At 36.1% G+C, this 19,330-nt stretch overlaps 2 pseudogenes; both read left to right on the top strand.

Annotated features, from left to right (window-relative positions):
* Positions 1-1,170: 1,170 nt before the first annotated feature.
* On the top strand, positions 1,171-11,609 carry LOC149239125 (uncharacterized; annotated as a pseudogene).
* A 23-nt stretch (positions 11,610-11,632) lies between these two features.
* LOC149239124 (uncharacterized) lies at positions 11,633-13,607 on the top strand (annotated as a pseudogene).
* The last annotated feature ends 5,723 nt before the right edge of the window (positions 13,608-19,330 follow it).

Raw genomic sequence — 19,330 nt, 5'->3', positions numbered from 1 at the left:
CTAAGGCCAAAGTCATGAGGGTCATTATGAATTTTTGGCCACCGTGGCATTGTTGTATTTTTTGGTCATGCGACTTTGCATATAATTGTTTCTCCTCCAATAGTTGTAGCACCCTGTCAACATGTTCAACATGATCCTTCCAAGACTTGTTGTAGTATATCATCAAAAAATACTAACACAAATTTTCTAAGGAATGGTTTAAAAATTGAATTCATCAAACCTTGAAATGTTGAAGGTGCATTAGTAAGGCCAAAAGGCATGACCAAAAATTCATAATGACCCTCATGACTTTGGCCTTAGTTTCACATCTACATTGCTAGGCGATAAGGCTGTAGATTTATATGTTTTAGAGAAAGCATTGATGTCAATGCATTCTTCTAGTAGGAATGTCGTAAGTTGGCATTGTTGTTAACTCTTAACTCTGGCATATGCTTGCTTTTTAATGCCAATAAGCTATTGTTCTTGTTTCTGTTATGAATTGGGGTAGATTATTAATTACTGATATTTTATTCCACTGAATTATAGTTGGAAAGAGTACTTGCATACTATAGAAAATCATCAAAGAAATGGTCAGCTATGGTGAATAAACTAGGTCAAGGTAAATATCAGTTTATAGAATTTGTTGCAATTGTATCTATTATTTGGTCAAAACATAATTTCTTATCCCAATGAAGGATTATATTCATGAATCTATGTTTTCACTTGCCTCCTTATTCTAAATGCAAATATTTGTCTGGTGGGTTGTACTTGGTGACTGTCAACTTCTCCTTGTTGTCTTTGGTATTGAAAACTCTTCATTTCTCATAATTGCAATCCAATACAGTTCCTAGAATTTGTTACAACTGTATCAATGGTTTGGCACAATGCATAAAGCTGAGATTCTTCTTCTTAGGCACCACATTCTTTGGTTATTCCATTCTTGACTTCCATATGTATAAATATCAACAAAACTTTTGTGCACCCTACATATGTGAAAACAACTAAGGCCCATCTATGATCTTTTGATGTCATTTTATTAATCATTTTCTTAACATATAAAATGCAGTTGTGCATTTTTCTTGCAGGGATTAATAGAAATTAACACTTGTAAATTAGATATCTATTATCTACCCAGCACTTCAAATCAAGGTGATTTTTACTGTCTCACAAAATATTGTAGAAAAATTACACATGGAGATTGAATGTGAGGATAAATAATTTCCATCAGGGATGTTGACGAAGCAAGGTGCAGAGGGTGTGAGTGAAATTAGCTGGTTGTCTTATTGTTTCCTTGATTTTTGCTAGGGTGTTGGGTGTTTGTATTACTTTCTATTTCAGAGTATAATTGTTTGTATGCAGAGAATATTTGAATGCAACTTTCTTGAATGGAGGCCCATTATTAAAGAATGTTTCTCCAAGAAGTACAAACATGCAATTTTGGATTCAACATTGACCTTGAAACATATTTATGGGCTCAATGTATGAGACAAACTAGTTTGTTTATGTTCTATCTTTATGTAGAAAATCTGTGATAGGTTAACCTGATAATGCAATATAAATCAAAGCAGAGTACTATAACCTACTTCTACTATCAATTTGCGGAAGCTATCAATTTGCGAAAGCTTAAAGATCAAGTTGAACAATATATCAGAAGAAGAAGAATCAATGGCACAATACACATGAAAATACTTTGGGGAAAGCCTCAGCTAAAAACCCCACACTATTGTATTATCATACATGGTCGAAATACATAAGAATTATACAAAGCCTTAGCTCTCATAGCTAGCCAGCTTTCAGTACAATCCTCACTGATTCTCATAGGCAATCTTGGCTTCTCTCTTGCCTTCCTCTCTCCCCTCCAAACTCCTATTTCCTTGCATTGTTCCTTGTGGATGATTTACCTTTACCAAGTGGAAAACCAATCCTTCAAAACTATGCAATCCTCAAGGATAAATCCTTGGCTTCATGCATGAGTTTTCTCTATGAGAAAACACATTCAACTGATAGTACATTGTCCTTGAACATTTATCTCAATTGGGTCTTTCTCATAATAGACATTCATGAGTTTCTGATGAGGGAATCTTTATTTAGCTGGAGTAGCACTAGTTGAGTGCATTAATGCATCAACTGACTGTTAACCCACTATTAGTTCCTCAAACAGTTTTGAACTAATTTAATTGGACTTAACTCAGTAAAATGAGTTAAATAATTAATACTCAAATATAACTCAATCTTGTCTCCTTAATTTAAGGGATAACTCTTGCATGACTTCAGAAAGACTTCTAACTTGAATTTCTCCAACTAATTAATTTAAAATAAATTAATTAATTATTTCCAAGTAACTGTTAAGACTAAATTCGATTTTAATTCAAAATTTAATTCAAGGACAAATTAAATTGGAATATTCTTGTTGCCATATTTCAACACTCCCTCTCAACAAGAAACAGATTATCTGCCACCCTGATCCTATCTCTATGGAATTCGAATTTACACTTTGATAATGCCTTTGTCAAAATGTCAATATCTTTCTCCTCTGTCGAAATATATACTATAGCAACATGATCCTCCTCAACCTATGAAAAGCCACGGGCGACAAATCTTGCCTTATGCTTCTCCAAACTACCATCAGCAACTTGCTTTACCTTGTAAAGCCAACGGGAACTCACAACTGACTTGTTCTCCTGTCTTTGAACCACGTCCCAAACACTGTTATGAACTATGGAGTCATACTCCTCCACCGTAGCATCAACCCAAATCCGTTGCCGCATTACTTCCTCAAAGGAAGATGGCTCGGTCTCAACACATTACCCAGCAATGGCCATGTATCTAGTGTACCTCTCAGGTGACCTCCTCTGTCTGTGCTGAGAAGATGTTGCTCCCACATTCTCTCTCGCATCCTCCAACAATCTGTCAGCTTCTATTGTGCACTTCCATCCATCTCTCGAAGACTCTGATTGAGTGGATTTCTCCACTCTTGGAACCTCTACATGCAGCTACTCCACATCATTTTGAGGCTCCTCCTCCTTAGGAACCAACAGTTCCTCCACAACCTGTAGTTGGAGCTCCCTCTCAAGGGAACTCGCATGGCTTTTTGCTCATCAAACTTGAGATCCCTGTAAACCACTTTGCTCCGACTAGTAGGAAAGTACACCTGATAGTTGTGAGGTGTATTAGTGTACCCCACAAGTATCCCCAACTCTATTGTCAGCTCAAGCTTCTTCTGTGCATCTATTGTCACATGGCAATATACCGATGAGCCAAAGATCCTGAAGTGACCCACATCTGGTCTCTTACCGAAGAAATCTTCCTCTAGTGTCTTCATCCCAAGTATGCAATGTGGGCTTCTATTCTGCAAATAGACTACTTTGTTGCATGCCTCAGCCCACAAGTGAAGTGGTAGGCTTTGGTCATGCAACAATTCTCTTGTTGCCACTACAATAGTTTTGTTATTTCTCTCGGCCACACCATTCTGTTGTGGGTTATGAAGTGTCGTCAACTCTGATTTAATTCCTTCCACTGCACAGAATTCCTTAAACTCTTGAGAGACATATTCTCCATTGTTGTCGCTTCTCAGGGCCTTGATCTTCTTCCCTCACTCTTTCTTGACCAAAGCTTTGAACTCACAAAACTTTGTGAAAGTTTGCCCCTTCTTCTGCATGAAATAAATCCAGCATTTACAAGAATAGTCATCAACGAAAATCACATAATACCTTTGCATCACTGTGGATGCCATCGAGAATGGTCCACACAAATCAGTATGAACTTGCTCTAAGATAGCCTCTCCTTGACTGTCTTGATCATGAAAGGAAGACTTGGTGTACTTTCCCAAGGTACAACCTTTGCATGTGTCAACTTGATCAAGTTTACCATTGGGAAGTCCTGTAGATATCTACTGCATTATCTTCAAATCCCCATGATGCAAATGTCCCAACTGCCTGTGCCACAACTCGCCAATGTCTTGGCTTTGCACCAAATCTGCTTTCATACTCAATGTTGCACAATCATCTACCTCTAGTTTATAGATATTCTTCACCCGAATCCCTATCCTCTTGGTCTGACCCATCGCTATGTGTCTTAGAAACACCTTTCCTTTACTGAAGACAACATCGTAGCCTTTGTCCTCCAACATTGTGACCGATACCAAGTTCTTCTTCAGTCCAAGCACATACATCACATCTGTCAAGGTGAGAGGAGCTCCATGCTCCCTCTGAAAAGCAACCGTGCCCACTCCTGAAGCACTATACCTTCTGTCATCACCCATCTCTATGTGCATCTTGAGGTCTTTCTCCTCCAAGGCACTGAATAAATTTTTATCACCGATCATGTGGAATGAGGCTCGACTGTCAAGATACCAGACACAACCCATCATCAATGACACCATGAATTCAATGAGGGTAAAGTCCATTTCGAACTGAGAGGCTAATGCCTCACCTTCCGATCCTTTCGAGGATCCCTTCTTATACTTCTTTGATGGGAAATTAGTTGCATAATGTCCCATCTTGTGACAATTAAAGCATCTTACTTTAGACATGTCACCCTTCTTCCCACCATGAGAAGAATTCGATTTGAAATGGGAAGACTTCCCCTTCCCTTTCCTTGCCTTACTTGCTAAGGCCAAATTTTCTTCATCATCATTCTTGGATGAAGAACCATCTCGTGTGCTCCTCCAGATCTCCTCCTGCATAAGATCCGACCACAGTGGTTCCCAATCCGGCAGTTTCTCCCTTCCATTCACAGAGTCCTAGTATCTATTCCAACTCTTTGGAAGGCCAAGGAGAGCAAGGCTCACCATATCATCATCGGCAATAGTTATTTGCACACTACCAAGCTCATCTCTGCAGGTGGTGAGCTTGTTCAAATATGTCAAAATAGTATCTCCCTTCTCCATCTTGATTCTTTTAAGCTTATCCTTGAGCGCCAATTTCCTTTGGTCGCTACTGTTCTGGTAGAGGTCCTTCAATGTCTTCCACATTGAAAATGGACTATGCTTCCCATGGGTACTTGAGACAATATGGTCTTGAACTCCCTCAAGGATGATCTGTCTCACCTTCACCACAAACTTCTTCCACTTAGCCAACTCTTGTGCATTAGTTGAAGATGGCTTTGGGATTTCTTGATCAATGAATTCCTTCAAGCCATTGTCTTCTAATACAGCCTCCTTTCTTTCTTTCCATGCTATGTAATTCGAGCTACCTTCCAAGGCATACTCGAGTCTCAAGCCATAGAATGCCATTAGCCAACCTTGAAGTATGATATGAATTCGATTTGCACCTACAACCCCGAACTTCAAACTTTGAATTCTCTTCTCAGTATACTATTCACAGCTCCAATACCATGTAGAAAATCTGTGATAGGTTAACCCGATAATGCAATATAAATCAAAGCAAAATACTATAAACTACTTCTACTATCAATTTGCGGAAGCTTAAATATTGAGTTGAACAATATAACCAGAAGAAGAAGAATCAATGGCACAATACACATGAAAATACTTTGGGGAAAGCCTCCGCTAAAAAACCCACACTATTGTATTATCATTCATGGTGGAAATAAATAGGAATTATACAAAGCCTTAGCTCTCATAGCTAGCCAGCTCTCAGTACAATCCTCACAGATGCTCACAGGCAATCTTAGCTTCTCTCTTACCTTCATCTCTGCCCTCCAATCTCCTATTTCCTTGCGTTGTTCCTTGTGGATGATTTGCCTTTACCAAGTGGAAAACCAATCCTTCAAAACCGTGCATTCCCCAAGGATAAATCCTTGACTACATGCATGAGTTTTCTCCATGAGAAAACACATGCAATTGATATTACACTATCCTTGAACATTTATCTCAACTAGGACTTTCTTAGAGTAGATATGGATGAGTTTCTGATGAGGGAATCTTCAGTTAACTGGAGTAGCACTAGTTGAGTGCATTAGTGCATCAACTGACTATTAACTCACTATTAGTTCCTCAAACGGTTTGGAACTAATTTAACTAGACTTAACTCTGTAAACTGAGTTAACTAATTACAACTCAAATATAACTCAATATTATCTCCTTATTTTAAGGGATAACTCTTGCATGACTTCATAAAGACTTCTAACTTGAATTTCTCCAACTAATTAATTTAAAATTAATTAATTAATTATTTCTATGTAGTTGTTAACACTAAATTTGATTTTAGTTCACAATTTAATTCAAGGACAAATTAAATTGGAATATTCTTGTTGCCATATTTCAACACTCCCTCTCAACAAGAAAGGTATTATCTGCCAGCTCGATCCTATCTCTATGGAACTCAAATTTACACTTTGACAATGCCTTTGTCAAAATGTCAACATCTTACTCCTCTGTCGGAATATATACTGCCGCAAAATCATCCTCCTCAACCTATGAAAAGCCACGGACAAAAAATCTTGCCTTATGCTTCTCCACACTACCATCAGCAGCGTTCTTTACCTTATAAAGCCAACGGGAACTCACAACTGACGTGTTCTCTGGTCTTAGAACCACGTCCCAAACATTGTTACGAACTATGGATTCATTCTGCTCGACCATAACATCAACCCAAATCAGCTGTTGCACTACTTCATCAAAGGAATATGGCTCGGTCTCAACACATTACCCAGAAGGGTCATGTATCTAGTGTACCTCTCAGGTGACCTCCTCCGTTTGTGCTGAGAAGATAGTGCTCCCACATTCTCTCTCGCATCCTCCAACAATCTGTTAGCTTCTCTTGCACGCTTTCTTCCATCTCTGGAAGACTCTGCTTGAGTGGATGTCTCCACTCCTGGAACCTCTGCATGCAGCTGCTCCACATCAGTCTGAGGCTCCTCCTCCTTAGGAACCACCTGTTCCTCCATAGCCTATAGTTGGAGCTCCCTCTCGAGGGAAACTCGAATGGCCTTCTGCTCATCAAACTTGAGATCTCTATGAACCATTGTCCTCGGACTGGTAGGAAAGTGCACCCGATAGTTGTGAGGTGTATTAGAATACCCCACAATTATCCCCAACTCTGTTGTCGGCTCAAGCTTCTTCCATGCATCCTTTCTCATATGGCAATATACCGATGAGCCAAAGATCCTGAAGTGACCCACATCTGGTCTCTTATCAAAGAAATCTTCCTCTGGTGTCTTCATCCCAAGTATGCGATGCTTGCTTCTATTCGGTAAATAGACCACTTTGTTGCATGCCTCAGTCCACAAGTGAAGTGGTAGGCCTTGGTCATGCAACATTGCCCGTGTTGCCCCTACAATAGTTCTGTTATTCCTCTCAGCCACCCCATTCTGTTGTGGGTTATGACGTGCCGTCAACTCTCATTTAATTCCTTCCACTGCACAGAAGTCCTTAAACTCTTGAGAGATATTTTCTCCATTGTTGTTGCTTCTCAAGGCCTTGATCTTCTTCCCTGACTCTTTCTCGACCAAAGCTTTGAACTCACAAAACTTTGTGAAATTTTGGCCCTTCTTCTGCATGAAATAAATCTAGCATTTACGAGAATAGTCATCAATGAAAATCACATAATACCTTTGCATCACTGTGGATGCCATCGAGAATGGTCCACACGAATCAGTATGTACTTTCTCTAAGATAGCCTCTGCTCAACTATGTCGAACATGAAAGGAAGACTTGGTGTACTTTCCCAAGTTACAACCTTTGCATGTGTGAACTTGATCAACTTTACCTTTGGGAAGTCTTGTAGATATCTGCTGCATTATCTTCAAAGCCCCATGATGCAAATGGCCCAACTACTTGTGCCACAACTCGCCAATGTCTTGGCTTTGCACCAATTCTGCTTTGGTACTCAATGTTGCACAATCATCTACCTCTCGTTTATATATATTCTTCACCTGAATCCTTATCCTCTTGGTATGACCCATGGCTATGTGTCTTAGGAATGCCTTTCCTTTACTGAAGAAAACATCGTATCCTTTGTCCTCCAACATCACAACCAATACCAAGTTCTTCTTCAATCCAGGCACATGCATCACATCTGTCAAGGTGAGAGCAGCTCCATGCTCCCTCTGAAAAGAAACCATGCCCACTCCTGAAACACTATACCTTCCATCGTCGCACACCTCTATGCACATCTTGAGGTCTTTCTCCTCGAAGGCACTGAATAAATTTTTATCACCGATCATGTGGAATGAGGCTCCACTGTCAAGATACCAGACACAACCCATCATTGGTGACACCATGAATGCAATGAGGGTAAAGTCCATTTCGAACTGAGAGGCTAATGCCTCACCTTCCAATCCTTCTGAGGATCCCTTCTTGGACTTCTTTGATGGGAAATTAGTTGCATAATGTCCCATATTGTGACAATTAAAGCATCTTACTTTAGACATGTCACCCTTCTTCCCTCCATGAGAAGAATTCCATTTGAAATGGGAAGTCTTCCCCTTCCCTTTCCTTGCCTTACTTGCTAAGGCCAAATTTTCTTCATCATCATTCTTGGATGAAGAACCATCTCATGTGCTCCTCCTGATCTTCTCCTGCATAAGATCTGACCACAGTCGTTCCCAATCTTGCAGTTTCTCCCTTCCACTCATAGAGTCCTAGTAGCTATTCCAACTCTTTGGAAGGCCAAGGAGAGTGAGGCTCACCATATCATCATCGGAAGTAGTTATTCCCACACTTCCAAGCTCATCTCTGCAGGCAGTGAGCTTGTCCAGATATGTGGAAATAGTATCGCCCTTCTCCATCTTGATTCTTCGAAGCTTATCCTTGAGCGCCAATTTCCTCTAGTCACTACTGTTCTGGTAGAGCTCCTTCAATGTCTTCCACATTGAAAATGGAGTATCCTTCCCATGGGTACTCGAGACAATATGGTCTTGAACTCCCTCAAGGATGATTTGTCTCGCCTTCGTCACACACTTCTTCCACTTAGCCAACTCTTGTGCATTAGTTGAAGCTGGCTTTGGGATTTCTTGATCAATGAATTCCTTCAAGCCATTGTCTTCTAATACATCCTCCATCCTATCTTTCCATGCTATGTAATTCGAGCTACCTTCCAAGACATACTCGAGTCTCAAGCCATAGAACGCCATTGGCCAACATTGAAGTATGATATGAATTTGACTTACACCTTCAACCCCGAACTTCAAACTTCGAATTCTCTTCTCAGTATATTGTTCACAGCTCTGATACCATGTAGAAAATCTGTGATAGGTTAACCCGATAATGCAATATAAATCAAAGCAGCATACTATAACCTACTTCTACTATCAATTTGCAGAAGCTTAAAGATCGAGCTGAACAATCTAACCAGACGAAGAAGAATCAATGGCACAATACACATTAAAATACTTTGGGGAAAGCCTCAGCTAAAAACCCCACACTATTGTATTATCATACATGGTGGAAATATAACCAGACGAATAAGAATCAATGGCACAATACACATGAAAATACTTTGGGGAAAGCCTCAGCTAAAAACCTGACACCATTGTATTATCATACATGGTGGAAATACGTAGGAATTATACAAAGCCTTAGCTCTCATAGCTAGCCAGCTCTCAGTACAATCCTCACAAATGCTCACAGGCAATCTTGGCTTATCTCCTGCCTTCCTCTCTGCCCTCCAAGCTCCTATTTCCTTGCGCTGTTCCTTGTGGATGATTTTCCTTTACCAAGTGGAAAACCAATCCTTCAAAACTACGCAATCCTCAAGGATAAATATTTGACTGCGTGCATGAGTTTTATCCATGAGAAAACACTTGCAACTAATAGTACATTGTCCTTGAACATTTATCTCAACTGGGTCTTTCTCAGAATAGACATGCATGAGTTTCTGATGAGGGAATCTTCTGTTAACTAGAGCAGCACTAGTTGAGTGCATTAATGCATCAACTGACTGTTAACTCACTATTAGTTCCTCAAATAGTTTGGAACTAATTTAACTAGGCTTAAATCAGTAAACTGAGTTAGCTAATTACAACTCAAATATAATTTAATCTTATCCCCTTAATTTAAGGGATAACTCTTGCATGACTTCAGAAAGACTTCTAACTTGAATTTCTCCAACTAATTAATTTAAAATAGATTAATTAATTATTTCCAAGTAGTTTTTAAGACTAAATTTGGTTTTAATTCACAATTTAATTGAAGGACAAGTTAAATTGGAATATTCTTGTTGCCATATTTCAACACTTTACTTCATGTCTATAAGGAGATAGATAATTCTTCATGTTTTCTAAGGTGGTTGTGAGTGGGATCTTTATAAAAATGTGATTTTATGAAGCACTTGCATGGGTAAGGCGAGAAATCTTGGAGTTGAAACTCCCACTCTTTTTGCCCTAGATTCTGAGCCTCACACCCTTACATTTGAATATATAGAGGTTATATCTATGAAAGAGGTTATTTTGCAATCAGGATCACTACATGGCCATGGCATGTTTTTCTAGTCATATTAAAATGAAATATGATCTACAGTGTGAATTTAAGGATAGCCATTGCTAGCTTGGAGTAATCATTTTTAACTTGATTTAGCTCCAATTTACTTGGTCTTCATTTGATCCCCTATGCCAATATTTTATGTTTGTCTTAGTTGCACAAGAAGTATCCTTGATAGCTTTGTAACTACAGAGGAAGAAATAGGAGATATTGCTCAATAGATAGGTAGAGCTATTGGAATTTTACATGATGGAGGTTTTGTGCATGGTGATATGACAACATCCAATATGATAATTCCTCAAGATTCCAAACAGTTGGTATGAAGTTATTTTTAATGATTCCTTTTTCCAATTTGAATACATTGATTGGAAAATTCTTACCCTTGGCTGGTTGTAGGCTTTCTTTTTTATCCTAAACTATGAAAATTCTTTAATGCAATTACAAATTTTACTTCATTTTAACTACATGTAAATCTTTGTATCTGCAAATCACAAAGACATGGACAATTTGTTAATTCCTATTTTTCTTTGATTTATAAAAGAAAAAGTAAGTTTCCTTAGATCTCCTCAATCTCAATGCATATACAACTTGTCTTTAGTGGCTTGGAAAGTATTCTCAATTGATGACATGTATATAGTGCATAATAATTTGACTTGTCTTTTATGTTTAGCATGTTAAACCATCTTTTCAATATATGATGTTATGGGACAATTAATATTAGATATTTGTAAATTATAATGTTTTTGAAACAAGTCCTAATCAACTTTGGCCTTAGTTTCATATCTACAATGCGAGAAGATAAGGTTGTAGATTTATATGTTTTAGAGAGAGTTGTTGTCAATGCATTCTCCTAGTAGGAATGTTGTAAGTTGGCATGGTTGTTAACTCTTAACTCTGGCATATTCTTGTCTTTTAATGCCAATAAGCTATTGTTCTTATTTCTGTTATGACTTGGGGTAGCTTATTACTTACTGATATTTTATTCCACTAGATTGTAGTTGGAAAGAGTACTTGCTTCTTGTAGAAAATCATCAAAGCAATGGTCAGCTACACTAAATAAACTAGGTAAAGGTAATCTAAGTTCTTGGAATTTGTTGCAATTGTATCTATTATTTGGTCAGCACATAATTTCAAATCCCGGTGAAGTAGGGTGCAAAGGCTATGAGTGAAAGTAGCTGGTTGTCTTATTTTTTCCTTTAGTTTTATTAGGGTGTTAGCTTTGTGTATTATGTTCTATTTTGCAGTCTAACTATTTGTATGCAATGAATATTTGAATGCAACTTTTTGGGAAGGAGGGACATTATTAAAGAGTGTTTCTCCAAGAAGTACATGCATCCCATTTTTTATTCAACGTTGACCTTGAAACATCTTTATGGGCTCAGTGTATGATACAAATTAGTTTATTTTTGTTCTATCTTTAGTTCATGTATATAAGGAGATAGAATATTATGCATGTTGCCTAAGGTGGTCATGAGTGGGATCCTTATAAAAATGTGATTCTAGGAACACATTGCATGGGTAAGGCTAGAAAGCTTGGAGTTGCAAGTCTCACTATTTTTGCCTTGTATTCTAAGCTTCGCACCCTTACATTTGAATATATAGAGGTTGTATATATGAAAGAGGTTTTTTTGCAATCAAGATCACTTCTTGGCTGTGATATGTTTTTCTAGTCATATTAAAATGCAATATGATCTACAGTTTCAATTTAAGGATAGTCATTGCTAGCTTGGGATAAACATTTTTAATTTTATTTCGATCTAATTTACTTGGTCTTCCTTTGATCCCCTATGACAATAATTTTGTTTGTCTTAGCTGAACAAGAAAGGTCCATGATTTCTTTGTAACTGTAGAGGAACAAGTAGGAGATATTGCTCAATAGATAGGCAGAGCTGTTGGACTTTTACATGATGGAGGTTTGGTGCATTCTGATCTGACAACATCAAATATGATAATTCATCAAGATTCCAAACAGTTGGTATGAAGTTATTTTGAATGATGCCTTTTTCTAATCTGAATACATTGATTGGAAAAATATCACACTTGGTCAGTTGCAGGCTTTGTTTTTAATCCTAAACTATGAATATTGTTTAATGCAATTAAAAATTTTACTGCATTTTAACTACATGTAAATCTTTGTGTTTTCAAGCCATAAAGACATGCACAATTTGTTAATTCCTATTTTTCTTGGATTTCTAAAAGAAAACGTAAGTTTCCTTAAATCTTCTTAATCTTAATGCATATACGACTTGTCTTTAGTGGCTTGGAAAGTCTTCTCAGTTGATGCCATGTACATAGTGCAATATAATTTAGCTTGTATTTTATGTTTAGCATGTTAAACTATCTTTGCAATATATGATTTTACGAGAAAATGAATATTTGATATTTGTAAGTTATAATTTTTTTGAAATAAGCCCTGATCGAATTTGGCCTTAGTTTCACATCTACATTGCCAAAAAATAAGGTTGTATATTTATATGTTTTAGAGAGAGTGTTGTTTTCAATGAATTATTCTTGTAAGAATGTTGTAAGTTGGAATTGTTGTTAACTCTTAACTCTGGAATATGCTCATCTTTTAATCCTAATAAGCTATTGTTCTTATTTATGTTAAGACTCCAGGTAGCTTATTACTTATATTTTATTCCACTAGATTGCAAATGGCAAGAGCGCTTGCTTCTTATAGAAAATCATCAAAGGAATGGTAAGCTACACTGAATAAAATAGGTCAAGATAAATCTGAGTTCCTCAAATTTTTTGTAATTGTATCTATTATTTGGTCAGCACATAATTTCTTATCCTAGTGAAGGGATGTATTCACGAATTTATGCTTTCACTTACCTCCTTATTCCAATTTCAGATATTTGTTAGGTGGATTGTACTTGGTGACTGTCAACTTCTCCTTATTGTCTTTGGTATTGAAAACTCTTCATTTCTCATAATTGCATTTTAATACGGTTCCTGGAAATTTTTTGCAATTGTATCTATCATTTGGTCAACACATGATTTCTTATCCCAATGAAGGATTGTATTCATAAATTTATGTTTTCACTTGCCTCCTAATTCCAAATTCAAATATTTGTTAGGTGGATTGTTCTTTGTGACTGTCAACTTGTCCTTGTCGTATTTGGTATTGAAAACTCTTCATTTCTCATAATTGCAATTTAATACAATTTTTCACTACAATAATTTACATTTTTGGGTTTGTTTTGCAATTCGTTTGCGTGGTAGAAAGTGTACAATATTGGGCTAAGAATCGTAAATTATTATGGATGTATATATTTTTGTAAACTATCAAGTCTCTGGTTTTTTTCTATCAAGCTTAAAGATGTTTAGATTTTGATTTCTTAATTTTTTTGTGTCTTTGATTAAAGGAAGATTTTGTCATAAACTTTGATGTGGTGGATACTTTCGGAACTCTACTGAAGTATATTCATTTGCAGTATCCAAAAACATTGGATTTTAAGTGATATCATTATGTTGTTTTAAGCATTTTAATTCTATGTGATAGTTCATATTGTTTTAATATCTTATGAAAAGATAAAATATAGTTTCAGTTCAAAATGTCAAACAACCTTGACATGTTGCATTCTTGTAAATAAACAACAAATTCAAGGGTTTAGTTCAACTGTTGTTACCAATGCTTCTGAATATATGGCTAGCTTAAAGCTAGAATGTGTCTGGTTTGAATCCCTGTTGGATGAGGTGTGCTAGTCTTCGCTGATGGGTTTAATAGGAATGTGATAGAATGTGGGGAATCACCCCTTAGGTTTCAGTGTGAGGTTTTCCTTGGAAAAAAGGTTCAATAGTATTTTATTTCAGTAGTTGTGATTATATTAACATTGTGGACTACGATTGAAACATGCTTTGGTCAAAGACTATCAATAGGACATACCTGTATAAGTAATTGGAGGTATTTTATAGTAGTAAAGTTATAGTGTTATTCCTAATATTTACTATACTGAAGGAGACAAGACAAAGGGATTGTTTTCAAATGTGAAAAAGGTGTTACCAAACATAGGTATTATTTAAGGTGTGGTATGCTAGCTAAATAGTGTATATTAAGCTTCAACATGGGGAATTTATCACTTTGGGCAAGGTATTAATGGTTCTTACCAATATATTTCAACTATATAATTTGCCTACTTGTGTTTCAGCATTACATCCCAAGACATTCCCCTTGTGTAGGTGGAAGCAGCTATGGCAATGTGCAATTATTTGGGCAATATCATGTTATATGAATATTCATTCCATAGTTACTGTATGGCTCTTGTTGTTCCATCCCATCAGGCCCTTGAAAGTTGGGTTGAGAAAGAAGGAATTGTTTACAAATATTTTATTAACATGTGTCAGAAGAGTGAAGTAATTAAAGAAGTTCAAATCTCAATCTTGCAGGTTTGTTAGGGTGTCCACCACTTCTGCTTCATTATACATTGTAGTTAGGTAAAATTGAGTTGTAAAATCATCTTAATGAAGGCAATGCATCGATTATCCTTTTTATGTGGAAATGGTGGCATAAACTAGGTAGCTTTATATCTATGAACATTAGAAGAGGGGGCAAATATGAAACATTTAGTTTTCCACTCATATAGTTGGATGAGTAAATAGCCAACTTTTATTTTAGATATATATTTTTCACAATCATTATTTTTTCATGGAGCCTTCTAGCATGAATGATGTTTATTATTGAAGTTTGATTGTAAAGGCTGATAGGTCACCTTCCCCAATAATTGGTTAATCTCTTTTGTTGAGAATTCAAATTAATTTGACCTGTGACTTTTGAAAATTTGGATTACTTGGCAAGCTATTGTTGTCATGTTAGATTGGCCTTCTATCATATTTTTTAATTTTTCTTTTCTATTACTAGTTTGAGTCTTTGAAAGGAAGGTATGAAACATTCAACAATGTGCATATAGCATTTTGGAGCTTGATTGCTCCCATTTTCACTATCTAATTTTAGCCATATGTTTCAAGCATATAACTTGTTATTTGAGCACATGTTGATTATATAATTGACCAAATTAATGTGTTAGAGAATGAAATGTTGTTGTGAATAAAATGACAAAGATTAGACATCACACCCCAGATTATGTTTTTTCACAAGTTCTCTACAGCTTGAACTTTTTAGCATGTAGCTTAGTTGCCATGATTATGCCTAAGCTTTCCCTAAAGGTTGAGTACTAAGACTAAGGTGTTCTTTTCTATGGTGATGTTTTATTTTCTTTTTTTAGACAAGTCATCTGGCCACATAGTAGCCACTATCTCCCAACTAAGGAAAACTTGTTCGACTTTCTTTCTTTTATGGCGAAAAATGGCTTTGACATTGCTAATGTTGAGGTATATGTTGTATAAATCCTTTATAGTCTACTTTAATTTATATTCTAGTGTTCATCGTCTTTCATGTCTTACACTCTGCATTGTTACTTCCTCTTTTTTTCAGAAAATGAAATCGGTGTTGATGGTAAGAAGCAAGAATTGAAGAAAGATGAGAATAATAGCATTGGAGTGACAAATGCAAAAAGAGAGAGAGAAGAGAACTGGTCTAGTGATACCATTAGACCAAATATCTTGCATAAGAAACAAACATAGAAACTAAAGGTCAAGTCTTAGGAGTTGGTGAATTCACCTGCAATGCCTTGGCAACACAATGATAATGTTTTGAAGTGATGAAACAACATTTCATGTGTAAATTGTAGTCCAACAAATATTAAATTGGAAACTCATATTGTAATACTTGACATTTCATATAATATAATTTTTGTGGTTGAAATTATTTATAATTGCACTTGATATTGTTTAGTATTGTAATTAATATATGTAACTTTGAGTTTTCATATTAGATGAACATTCACATTGTATGAGAATTTTTTTAATTTAGTCGCACAAAACATACTAATTAATTTATGTTGAGTAATAATGAACACATAAAATCAATCTAAAACAACAAATTAGTATTATGTATTGGTTAATGATGGACTTAAATAAAATGAATTTATGACTAAATTAGTTGTTTATAATAATTATTAATGAAAGTAAATGAAATGAATATAAACTATTAAATTAATCGTTAACATAATGCATATGAAAGTACCAAAAAAGGATAAATGACTACTGCAAATGATAAATTTGCATTATAAATGATAACTAAAGTTTGCATATATACAACTAATAGTAGCTAATTTATAGTATCTTATAACACGACCAAAATTTAGTCATATTTATTTGTTCATTAATTGGTTTCAAATGATGACAAAAATTTGCTGACTATTAGTAGCTAATTTGCAGTATCTTATAACATGACCAACATTTTGGTCATATTTCTTTGGTCATTAATTGGTTTTCTCGGGTGATCATATAGTGATATATTTTGTTGTATATTTGGCCTTTAATTGTGACATTAATGACTAAATTTATGACCAAATTTATGACTAAATATACTACTAGACGATAAAATTGAGAAAATCAATTAACAACTAAGCTAAAAACAACTAAAATTTGGTCGTGTTATACGATACTATAGATTAGCTACTACTAGTCACCAACTGAAAAATGGTTATAAGAAAATTTTACTCAATTTACTAGTGGTTGCATGTGGGTGCACTCCTAGAAAACAGGAGTGTGATTAACTTCTCTCAACTAGCTTATTCACTTGCCGACAAGTGGGGATCATGCGTGAGATAGATTTGCATGCAATCTCTTTCAAATTAACCTAGATAATTATTGATTTTCATAATCATTATAATTTGGGTTGGGTACACATCTATGGATCAATAAAATCTTCATCGATTTGCATCACAAGTAAGTTTTGCATATTGAATCTATTAATTGGCTTTCATGATTTCATTGTCGATCTTACTTTCCTTGCTGGTGTTTATTTGTTTCTCAGTTTATTTACTAGCGTTTATGTTCAATATTGCAACTACAAGTGTTAATATGTTGTCACAGGAAAACATTGTGCATGTTCCTTGACCCTTCACACTGTAACCATGATTGCGACAACATCCATAAAATCCTATAGATCTTTCTTCTTCTCATTTCTATCATGAAACCTTGCTACTAGATTTTTTGTTGAGTCATTCACAGGAAGAGAACACTTCTAGAACCCAAATCTTGATCAACCCTGAAAACTATGCACATAATAAAAATGATTTCCTCTTGAATGGACTTCTTCATCATGAATAATTGTGCCCTGCTTGAGCGCATGAGTGCACCCTGAAGGCTTGAATGTTTTTCCTTCGTCCTTTTTGCATATGCTATTCACCCTCCTTATCCTTGAGCGGACCACAAAATTTTGAATGTTTTTCCTTTGTCCCTTTGGAGTGCACTAGGGAACCCTTTCTATCTCCTTGAATGCATGAGTGCACCATGAAGGCTTGAAGGCCTGAAGGCTCGCTCCTTCAACTCTTCAAAGTGTGCCCTTGAGGTTTTCCTTCCCTTTCTTGAGTGCATGAGCGCACTACAAAGCCATGAATGACCCTTGAACCCCATTTGTGCTTTGAAAGTGCACCCTCGTTTGCATGCCTATTTTATTATGCATGCAAGTAATTATATGTTGTCATTCATAGATTTGCATTCTCAGTTATATTTAATGTCTCTTTGAAAATAATTTGCTAAGGTATTGTTGCAATAGTTAGAATATTTCATAAAGCTAAACTTGTCATCATGAGTGTTCTTCCACAAACAGATGTTCAAGCTACAAGTATGGTTACTCTTTCATCATTTTTTAGAGCTGTTACTCCTGCTACACGTAAAGTGGCCTCCAAATAATCCTTAAAAGCAAGCACTGAGGAATCAATTGAAGTGACAAATCCAACCATCCCCATCTATGTAGACACACAATTCTTCATTGATAAGTCTACATAGGTCACATGGAGCGGCATAAAAGTCACATTCATGCAGAAAAAATTTCTAGAGAACTTGGAAGACCTAAAAGTATATATCAATATCAAGTGATCTAGGATGCATAGGATCACATGCAGGTTCCTAGTCATCCCATGTGCGGAAGTGATTGAGTGGATTATTACACACATGGATGACTCCCATCTTATGCTTCGTAGTGGAAGCAGTGGTCATATTGCCACCTATTATGGAGAAGACATGCAGACTTACTAAAATATGCTTAAGTATATAGAATATGCAAATGATGACTTTTGCATCAAATGAGATGACCTCGACACAAGTGACATCATCAAATCTTGGTGTTGAGAGATTGCTAAGTTTCATCACCACCCATATGCAGTTTATCTAACCAGGTTTCTCAGAGATGTATATCAATATCTTATTTCCATGTGTTCTCAGTTACATGTGTGGAATAATGCTGAGGTGTTTGAGGAGAACTGGATATATATGTTGATTATGGTGGTAAAGATTTCAATTGGGCAGATGTATTTTCATTTGAGTTGCTACATCATGTGCGGTAGGAAAAGGCATATTTGGGGGAAAATCAAGTAGTAGAATTCTATATGTATGCATTTATTTTATATGGAATCCGTGCACAATATGATTTCCTAGGAATGTACTAGAGAAGGACCCCACAAAACAAGTTCCCAGTTTATTTCCACTACAAAGTGTTGAAAGAGTCAAGCTTTAGAGGTGTATATGACAGATTGGTTGAGCACTTCTTTTCATTTACATTCCATATGATATTTGATATTGATCCTCCTTACATGACTGATCAGGTGAAGGAGTCACTGAAGGATATGGAATATTGGTTTGCATTTCCTGAGGGCACATACATTCGACATTTTTGATGTCATATTTCCCCTCATCTCATGCCACAATATATGACCAATAAGGTGGTCATGCAGGAAGTAGCATATTAATTGGACAAGGGATTGTCAGAAGTTATTCACAAGAGGAAGAAATCCCCTTGGTCCACCTTTCCTTTGAGGATCAGATTGTATGAACTAATGAGCCACAATGTGGAAACTATAGAAATACAAGAGTTGGATCACTTTCACTTCGTAACTAAATACT

The sequence above is a fragment of the Pinus tabuliformis genome, chromosome 8, assembly GCF_031772625.1.
Source record: "Pinus tabuliformis cultivar Carrire ecotype Pingquan chromosome 8, CPIR1, whole genome shotgun sequence".
In the NCBI taxonomy this organism is placed as follows: domain Eukaryota; kingdom Viridiplantae; phylum Streptophyta; class Pinopsida; order Pinales; family Pinaceae; genus Pinus; species Pinus tabuliformis.
This window is presented reverse-complemented; position numbering and strand designations above follow the sequence as displayed.